Genomic DNA, 10,831 nt, shown 5'->3' on the forward strand with positions numbered 1-10,831 from the left:
GTCACTCATCATCAGATACTTAAATGATCCTAAAATCAATCCAAAGATGTGCAGGCTAGGTGGATTGGCCATGCTAAATTGCCCATAGTGTCCAGGGATGTGTAGGTGAGGTAGGTTAGCCATGCAAAATGCAGGGTTACAGGGATAGGATTGGTGGGAGGGCGGGGAGGGGGTTTGAGTCTGGGTGTGATGCTCTTCGGAGAATTGGTATGGATTTGTTGGGCCAAATGGTCTGTTTCCGCGCTGTAGGAATTCTGTGATAAGAGGTGCAAAGTCTAAGATTTTATGTTTTAATCTGCATTTTTTATTCATTCATGGAATATGGGCAAGGCTGGCTGGGCCAGAATGTATTGCCCGTCCCTAGTTGCCCTACTGGTGGTAATACAGAAATCCAACTTAGAAGTGGGCAAACATTTTTCACATCATAAGGAGAGGGTGCTGACTGCTTGGGCCGTGTTTGAGTTGAAGATGCAGCAGGAAATGTTAACAGCCAATCCAAGTTAGTTGATTCGACTCAGAGCAGTCAACTAAACTCTGATTGGTCAGTGTGTTGCCATGGGGTTAGGGTCTGTTTCCATAACCGTTTTCTCATGGAAAGAAATGTGACACATCTCACAGGAGCCAACTTTCCTTCCATTGAATCCGTCTATACTTCCCACTGCCTTGGGAAAGCAATCAACATAATCAAAACCACCCCCCCCCACTCCCCAAACCCCGGTTATAATCCTTTCCATCCCTTCTATTAGGCAGGAGACACAAAGTTTAAACACACACACCAACAGATTCAGGAACAACTTCTTCCCTACTATGATTAGACTTCTGAATGGACCTCTCAAATTTTCAACTTAATGTTGATCTTGCTCTTTGTGCATCTCTCTGCAGCCGTAACATTGTATTCCTCGCCCTGTTCTATTAGCCTTATGCACTTTGCCTGGTATAATCTGCCTGTACAGTACACAAAACAAAACTTCTCACTGTACCTAGGTACATGTGACAATAATAAATCAAATCAAATCAAAACATGAACAAATTCCTTGTTTGCAACAAAGAACTGGGTCCTGGCTGTGAATATGTGCCATTTCGACCCACAACGAATCACACCCTGAGCCAAATTTTGTGTATATTGAAGGCTGAGACAGAGAGATTCTTGATCAGTCAGGGTTACAGGGGGAAAGGGCAGAAAATTGGATGTGAGGAATGTCAGATCAGCCATGATCCCATTGAGTGGTGGAGCAGACCCGAGGGGCTGAATGGCCTCCTCCTGCTCCTATTTCTTATGGTTTCATTGTTTGGAGTGGAAATCGTAGCACAGTCAGGATTATTGAGTAAATGCTGCCCAATGGCAAAAGCACATCAAATCCTTGTGATAATGTAAATACAACTAACTGACAGCCGAAGGAAATATTTACACAACTCGTCATGTAAATGTTACTCAGGATCTGAATCATAGACATTTATAGAACAGCAGGTGGCCATCGGCCCACCATGTCTACACACTAACCGACAAGCAGTCGAATCACAGAATCCCTACGGTGTAGACACAGCCATTCGGCCCATCAAGTCCACACCTCCCCCAGAAGACCATCCCATCTCCCCTACCCTATCCCTGTAACTCTGCACTTCCCATGGCTAATCCACCTAGCCTGCACATCCCCTTGCAAATAGGGGAAATTTACCATGGTCAGTCTACCTAACCTGCGCATCTTAGGAAGGAAACCAGAGCACCCGGAGGAAACCCACGCAGACACATAAGAAATAGGAGCAGAGTAGGCCATCTGGCCCATCGAGCCTGCTACCCCGTTCAATAGGACCATGGCTGATCTCTGTGAACTCAGCTCCACTTACCCGCTCGCTCATCATAACCCTTCATTCCTTTACTCTTCAAAAATCTATCTTTGCCTTAAAAACATTCAACGAGGTAGCGTTAATTGCTTCACTGGGCAGGGAATTCCACAGATTCACAACCCTTTGGGTGAAGAGGTTCCTCTTCAACTCAGTCCTAAATCTGCTCCCCTTTATTGTGAGAACATGACCCCTAGTTCTAGTGTCACCCGCCAGTGGAAACAGCCTCCCTGCTTCTATCCTATCTATTCCCTTCATAATTTTATATGTTTCTATAAGATCCCCCCTCGTTCTTCTGAATTCCAATGAGTTTAGTCTCAGTCTACTCAGTCTCCCCTCATAAACCAACCCTCTCAACTCTGGAATCAACCCAGGGACACGAGAGAACATGCAGACTCCAGACAGACAGTCGCCCAAGGGTGGAACCGAACCTGAGGTAGTCCAGGCTAATATTCCATTTTGCAGCCTTTGGTGTGCAGTCTTGTAGGTCACGGCATCTCAGTTGTAAAGTCAAGCACTTTTTAAAATATGAGGGTTTCTGCTTTCGTCGGGCAGGGAGCCCCAGAACTTCAACATTTACCCCGCTCCAATTTTAAAAAAAAATCCCCCCTTGAATCCTTTTTAAACCATTTAAAATCTTCCCTCTCTCACCCTCAGTCTATGGCTCCTGGTAATGCACAACTTAATCAAGGTAAATAAGGTCTCCCTATTCACTCGAAATTGTCAGAAATTGTTCCTGGCAATCATACAATGAAATATGAAGATAATTAAAAGGTGCAAGGAGCTTTTTTGGCACTTAGAGGTTGAAGAGACATATGACACATTGCTTTGTTAATATCTCAGTTAATGAAACACACAATGTCATTCCTTGTCTCAGGACCATCTTATTACAGCGACACACTTCTAGATTTTAACTTTATTAAGTGCAGCCTGGAAGATTGATCGATTGAAGCATTAACACGTTTAAGCTGTCATCCCATTTTCCAGCAACGGGGGGGGTGTAAGAGACCCAAGGCTGGACATTCCTTCATTTGCCTTGTCCTGCATCGTCACAAAGGTCATCTTGCGGGAGGACAATTGACTCGTTGGCCTCCTTAGGCCACGGTGGCCTTTATTCTCAGAGGATTAGAGTACAATGTCTTGGAATTATATGAATTGCAGGGTCACAGAAGAGCTACAGCACTGGAGGAGGCCAGTCAGCCCATTTCGATTGTGCTGTCTCTTCGAATGAGTGATGCACACGCTCTCCATCTTCTCCCTGTAACCCTGCACTTTATTCCCTCTCACTACTTACCCAATGCCCTCTCAAAAGCCTCCACAGAACCTGCCTCCACCCTAGTCTCAGGCATTGCATTCTGGATGTTGACCACTCACCGTGAGCGAATGTTTCTCCCCACTTCTCCATGGCTTCTTTTGTAGGAGATAGTAGGAACTGCAGATGCTGGAGAATCTGAGATAACAATTTCTGAAGAAGGGTCTAGGCCCGAAACATCAGCCTTCCTGCTCCTCTGATGCTGCTTGGCCTGCCATGTTCATCCAGCTCCTCACCTTGTTATCCCTCTTCAATGGAGATGGCTGCAGGCTCCTGCTGAACCTATAACCAGCTTTTTGCCTCAACATTTTAATTTTGTTGTTCGACTCTCATGTCCTTGTTGTTTATTCTCCCTCCTCAACTGCAACTGAGGCATAAAGCAGAAGTTGCTGGAAAAGCTCAGTGAAGGAAAAATCAGAGTTAACTTCGCCAGTTTCTGAGGAAGGGTCACCGGACCCGAAATGTTAACTCTGACATTTTTTTTCTTCACGGGAGCTGCCAGACCTGCTGAGCTTTTCCAGCAAACTTCTGTTTCTGTTCCTGATTTACAGCGTCTGCAGTTCTTTCAGTTTTTATTGTAATTGAGGCAATGCTGGATACGCTACAACTCAATTTACTTTTACAGTATTAGTGCAGTATTAGTTGGCCATACTGTGGGTGTTTTGGGGCTGGTTAGCTCAGCTAGCTCGACAGCTGGTTTACAATATAAAGTGATGCCAACAGTGTGGCTTCAATTCTCACACTGGCTGTGGTTACTAAGAAGGACTCTCCTTCTCAACCTCTTTCCCCTTGCCTGATGTACAGTGACCCTCACGTTAAACCACCACCACTTGTCTCCCTCTCTCTAATGAGGGAGCAATCCTCTGGCCCAGCAGGATTAAAACCTATTACTAGCTTTGAATGGGTGCTACAACTTTCTGCTACATTACAACAAAGACAGAAAGAGCATGAACACCACACGCGTTTTAGTTTTAGAGTCATACAGCGTAGAAACAGGCCCTTCGGCCCACCATGTCGAGGCTGTACAGGACATTGTTGAGGCCTCTTCTGGAATACCGAGGCCAGTTCTTGTCACCGAGTTATAGGAAGGATATTATCAGGCTGGAGAGGGTTCAGAAGAGAGTTGCCGGGATGTAGCTGGGTACGGAGGGTTTGAGTTATAGGGAAAGGCTGGATAGGCTGGGTCTTTCTTCAACGGAGTGTAGGAGATTGAGAGGTGACCTGGTAGAAGTTTATAAAATAATGAGGGGTATAGATAGAGTTAATGATAGCTGTCCTTTCCCTAGGATGGGGGATTTCAAGACCAGGGGGAACATTTTTAAGGTGAGAAGAGAGAAATTTAAAAAAGACTTCAGGGACAAATTTTTTAGAGGGTGGTTCATATGGAATGAACTTCCAGAAGAAATGGTGGATGTGGGTACAATTACAACATTTAAATAAGACATTTGGATAAGTACATGAATAGGAAATGCTTGGAGGGATATGGGCCAGGAGCAGGCAGATGGGACTCGTTTAGTTTGGGATTGTGTTTGGCATGGACTGGTTGGACCGAAGGGTCTGTTTCCGTGCTGTATGACTCAATGACTCTATGTCTATGCTGACCAACAAATACTGAACAACACTAATCCCATTTACAGGCACTTGGTCCATAGCTTACATTGCCCTGGCATTTTAGGGGCTCATCCAGATGTTTCTTAAATGTTTCAAGAATGTCTGCCTCCACCACCCTCTTAGGCAGCACCTTCTACATATCTACCACCCTCTGGGTGATAAACAATTCCCAGATTTCTTCTAAACCATTTAGTCCTTACCTTGTGCCTGTGCCCTCAGGTCTTAAACACATCTGCCAAGGGGAAAAGATTCTCACATTCTACTCTGTCTACGCCACTCATAACTTTGTACGTCTCAATCAGATCAGCCTCCTCTGTTCCAGAAAAAACAAACCCAGCCTTATCCAGTCTCTCCTCATTACTGAGACTTTTCATCCCAGGCAACATCCTGGTGAATCTCCCTCTGCACCCTCTCCAGTGCAAACGCATCCTTCCTATAGTGTGGCGACCAGGACTGCACACAGTATTCCATCAATGACTTAAACAATGTTTTATTAAAGTTGTAACAAGACTTCCCTGCTGCTATATTCTTTGACCTGGTTAATGAAAGCAAGCATCCCATAAGCCTTCCCCACCACCCTGTCTACCTGTGCTGATAGACAACGTATCCACATAAATCCAAAGAATGAAGATGATGGACTAATCTGCAAATGATCAGCAGCTGAGGATGTGAAAGGACGGGTGGGATTGTGTCATCAAAAAGTTTGGAAGTTTTTAAAATTCATTCACAGGATGAGGGCATCGCTGGCTAGGCAGCATTTATTGCCCAGAGGTCAGTTTAGAGTCAACCACATTGCTGTGGGTCTGGAGTCACATGTAGGCCAGACCAGGTAAGGATGGCAGTTTCCTTCCCTAAAGGACATGAGTGAACCAGATGGGTTTTTCCCCAAAAAGTGACTCATGGTCATCATTAGATACTTATTGAATTCAAATTCCACCATCTGCCATGGCAGGATTTGAACCTGGGGTCCCAGGATATTATCTGGGTCTAGGGAAATTAATAGTCCAGTGATAATACCATTAGGCCATCACCTCCTCAAGTCCATAGCTGATAAAAGGCTATTACCAAGCCAGCACCTGCGATAAAACCTAAACAGGAGCCTCTCGATTGACAAACGTCTAACTTACCACCACTCATACTTACAAACGTGATCTGACACAGGGGTGCAATTTTAAACATCCAACATGCAAATATTTCCTGTGCTTATGCGCGGCTATTTTATGTTGTCCTGCATTGTGTTCATAATGTTATGATATTATTTAAGAAAGGTTGCAAGGAAAAGCAAGGGAACTACAGGCTGGTGAACCCAACGTCAGTAGTGGGTAAGTGGTTGGAGGGGATTCTGAGAGACAGGACCTGCGTGCATTTAGAAAGGGATAGGCAGCATAGCATTGTGCGTGGGAAATGGAGTCTCACTGGCTTGATTGAGTTTCTTGAAGGGGTGACCAAGAAGATAGATATAGGCAGAGAGGTAGACATTGTCTACATAGATAATGGCCTTCGACAAGGCTCCACATGTTCGACTGGTTTGTAAGGTTAGATCACATGGGATCTAGGAAGAGCTTGCCAACTGGATACAAAATTGGCTCGATGGTAGGAGATGGAGGGTGGTGGTAAAAGGTTGTTTTTCAGACTGGAGGCCTGTGACCAGTGGTGCGCCAGAAGAATTGGTGCTGGGTCCACTGCTTTTTGTCATTTATATAAACAATTTGGATGAAAATATAGGAGGCATGGTCAGTAAGTTTGCAGATGACACCAAAATTGGTGGTATAGCGGACAGCAAAGAAGGTTACTTTTACTCCAAGAGGACAATGGGATCTTGATCAGATGGGTCAATAGCCTGAGGAGTGGCAAATGAAGTTTAATTTAGACAAATGCGAGGGGTTGCACTTCAGTAAGACAAACCAGGGCAGGGCTTACACAGTTATTGGTCGGGCTCTGGGGAGTGATAACAAACAGGGAGACCAAGGGGTGCAGGTACATAGTTCCTTAAAAGTGGAGTCACAGGTAGACAGGGTGGTGAAGAAGGCATTTGGCATGCTTGCCTTCATCCGCCAAGAGTTGGGAGGCCATACTATGGCTGTATGAGACATCGGTACGGCTACAGTTGGAGTACTACATTTAATTCTGCAATAGGAATGATGTTCCTAAATCTTTTCTGAAAAGATTTCCAAAGATGTTGCTGGGACTGGAGAGTTTGAGCTAGAGGGAGAGAAGGGTAATGAAACGTTTGCGAACTAATGAACCAGCTCGGCGAGTGAATCAACCACAGCATCCAAAACCTGAGCTACAAATCTACTCAAGAACCTTAGGAGAGGCTGAACAGACTGGGGCTATTTTCCCTGGAGAGTCGGAGGCTGAGGGGTGACCTTATAGAGATTTACAAAATCATGAGGAGCATGGATAGGGTGAATAGTCAAGGTCTTTTCCCCAGGGTAGGGGAGTCCCGAAATAGAGGCCATAGGTTTAAGGTGGTGGTGGTGGGGGTTACATATAAAAGGGACCTAAGGGGCAACTTTTTTCACGCAGAGGGTGGTGCGTGTATGGAATGAACTGCCAGAGGAAGTGGTGGAGGCTGGTACAATGACAACATTTAAAGGAAAGTTCAGAGGAATGTGGGCCAAACACAGGCAAATTGGACTAGTTTAATTTCGGAAGTGGGTTTGGCATGGACGTGTTGGGCCGAAAGGTCTGTTTCTGTGTTGTATGACTCTATGATGATATGAATGATATCAACATTTAACATTGAAAATTAATTTCCATATTTCTGGTGTTTTTTTTTAAATTTTGGCCCATTGAGGGAGGTTATCTAACTGTTGTTTTGGCTTGAATTTTAGGGTTTCCTACACATGTGATGTCCCTCATCCCACAGACCCACGAATGTACCATCTTTCTCCAAAGTGTAACCATCATTGTGATGGGTGTTAGTGGAATATTTAGACTGTAACTCTTTCTGCATATTCCAGGGAATAAAACATTGAATAATGTCAAAAATTGCTTCTTCTCTCCCTGGGAAGAGAAAGCAATCTAATAATAGGACTCAGAGATAGTAAGAACTGCAGATGCTGGAGTCGGAGATAACACAGTGTGGAGCTGGAGGAACACAGCAGGCCAGGCAGCATCAGAGGAGCAGGAAAGCTGACGTTGGGACCCTTCTTCAGAAATCCTCCGGCTCCACACTGTTTTATCTCTAATAATAGAGTTGATATTTAATCAGGGAGAAATAGATTTGACTGGTTCCATTGTTACCAAGAGTTGGAAATTGCCTAAAACTAAAATCAACCAGCATACAGCATCCTTGTGGATACTCCCAACTGCGGAACTCAACACGAAACATTAGGTTGGTCTTGTATTGGATGTTTTCAAGAAGGAGGTAGATGTAGTTCTTAGGGCCAAAGGAATGAAAGGGTGTGGGGAGAGGGTGAGAACAGGATTATGAGTTGATTATATTGAATGGTGAAGCAGGCTTGAAGGGCCGAATGGCCTACTCCTGCTGCTCTTTTCAATGTTCTATGTTTTGAATCTTCCAAAATTCCTAGGTGTGAATGTGCCGGCATTAGACTGGGGTGGACAAGGTCAGAAACCACACGATACCAGGTTGTGGTCCAACAGGTTTATTTGAAATCAGCAGCTTTCGGAGCGCTGTTCCTTCACTTCCTAGACTCCTGGATATTACCTGACAAAGGAGCAGCGCTCAGAAAGCTTCTGATTTCAAATAAACCTGTTGGACTATAACCTGGTGTAATGTGATTTCTGTCAAGGTTACTTGGATTTTAGAAAAATGCTAGAGTGGAAAACTCCCGGTGTAACACATTTATTCAAAAGGAAAGAGGCTCAAAGTAGGCCAGATTGCTTCACACAGATCACTGGGAAAATGTTACAGTCCATTATAAAGGATGGTGAGGAGAAAGCTTAGTGGTATTATCGCTGGACTTCTAATCCAGGGGCCCAGCTACTTGGGTTCAAATCCCAACACAGCAGCTGGTGGGTACTTGAATTCAATAAAAGTCTGAAATTAAGAGTCTAATGATAACAATGAATCTATTGTTGACTGTCAGGAAAAACCAAATGTCCTCTGGGGAAGGAAACTGCCATCCTTACCTGGTCTGGCCTACATGTGACTCCAGTCCCACAGCAATGTGGTTGACTCTAAACTGCCCTCTGGGCAATTGGGGATGGGCAATAAATGCTGCCTGGCCAGCGACGCCCTCATCCCGTGAATGACTGAAGGGGTAAAAAGACAAGTTCAGCAACTAATCAGGGAGGCAAATGGAACTTTGGCTTTTATTTCAAAGGGTATGGAGTATGAATATAGGGAGACCTTGCTAAAACTGTACATGAAAGGTGAAATATTTGTCAGATACATTAGGGACATTGGATAGGCACATGGATGATAGTAAAATGTAAGGTATGCAGGGTGGTTTGATCTTAGAGTAGGATAATAGGTCGGCACAACATTGTGGGCCGAAGGGCCTGTACTGTGCTGTACTGTTCTGTATTCTATGTTCGATCCCAACTGGAATGCTGTGAACAGTTTTGGCACTGTTGTCTAAGGAAAGATACAATGACATTGGAGGCGATCCAGAGAAGATTCACGAGGCCATTCCCAGGTATGGAGGGATTTTCTTATGAGAGGGGGTTGAGTAGGTTGGCCCTGTACTTGTTGGAGTTTAGAAACATGAGAGACAGCATTATTGAAACATACAAGATTCTTGAAAGGGTAGATGTGGAGAGGTTGTTTCCCCTTGTGGGAGAGTGTGGGACTAGAAGGCATAGTCTGAGAATGAAAGCCCTCACATTTAAAACACAGATCATTTCTTCTCCCAGAGGGGAGCGAGAATTCAGTGTGAGAATACCGCAGAGGAGCTGTGTCACTGAGTATGTTCAGGGCTGAGACAGACAGGGTTTTAATCAGGAAGGGAACCAGCAGTAAGGGTTACGGAGAAAAGTTGGAAAACTGGAATTGGTCATGATCAGATCAGCCTTGAGCTCATGGAATGGAGTAGCAGACTTGATGGGCTGAATGGCCTAATTCTGCTCTTGCATCTAAGGAATTCCATCTGTAAAACTGCCAGCTGGTCTTTTCTCCTTTAAAACATACCAGCTCTTTAACTCAGCTTTCGGTTATCTGGCTGATTGTGTTCTCACATATCTTGGTGTTGTGTTCTAACAGCGATTTGAAAAGTTTTATTACACTCTAAAGTCATATTGTAGTTTTTTGATTCACTCTTGGGATGTGGGTATATCTGGCTGGGCCCAGCATTTCTTGCCCGTCCCTAGTTGCCCCTTGAGAAGGTGGGGGTGAGCTGCCTTCTTGAACCAGCTGCAGTCCACCTGGTTGACCCACATTGCCATGAGGGAGGGAATTCCAGGATTCTGACCCAGTGACAGCGAAGGAACGGTGATATATTTCCAATTCAGGATGGTGAGTGGCTTGGAGGGGGTGAGGTTCCCATGTATCTGCTGCCCTTCTCCTTCTAGATGGAAGTGGTCGTGGGCTTGGAAGGTGCTGTCTGAGGATTTTTTGGTGAATTTCTGCAGTGCATCTTGTAGATAGTACACACTGCTGCTACTGAGCGTCAGTGGTGGGGGGAGTGGATGCTTGTGGATGTGGTGCCAATCAAGCAGCTGCTTTGTCCTGGATGGAGTTGAGCTTCTTGAGTGTTGTTGGGGCTGCACCCATCCAGGCAAGTGGGGAGTATTCCATCATACTCCTAACTTGTGCCTTGTAGATGGTGGACAGGCGTTGGGGAGTCAGGAGGTGTGTTACTCCCGCAGTATTCCCAGCCTCTGGCCTGCTCTTGTAGCTGCAGTATTTATTTTGTAAACTTTGATCAGGTTGCCCCTCAGCCTTCGGTGTTCAAGTGAAAACAAACCAAGTTTGTCCAACCTTTCCTCATAGCTAAAATCCTCCAAACCAGGCAACATCCAGGTAAGGGAGATAGTAGGAACAGCAGATGCTGCAGAATCTGAGAGAACAAGGTGTAGAGCTGGATGAACACAGCAGGCCAAGCAGCATCAGAGGAGCAGGAAGGTTGACGTTTTGGGCCTAGACCCTTCTTCAGA

This window comes from Rhincodon typus, chromosome 2 (genome assembly GCF_021869965.1).
Source record: "Rhincodon typus isolate 14 chromosome 2, sRhiTyp1.1, whole genome shotgun sequence".
NCBI classification, from domain to species: Eukaryota; Metazoa; Chordata; class Chondrichthyes; order Orectolobiformes; family Rhincodontidae; genus Rhincodon; species Rhincodon typus.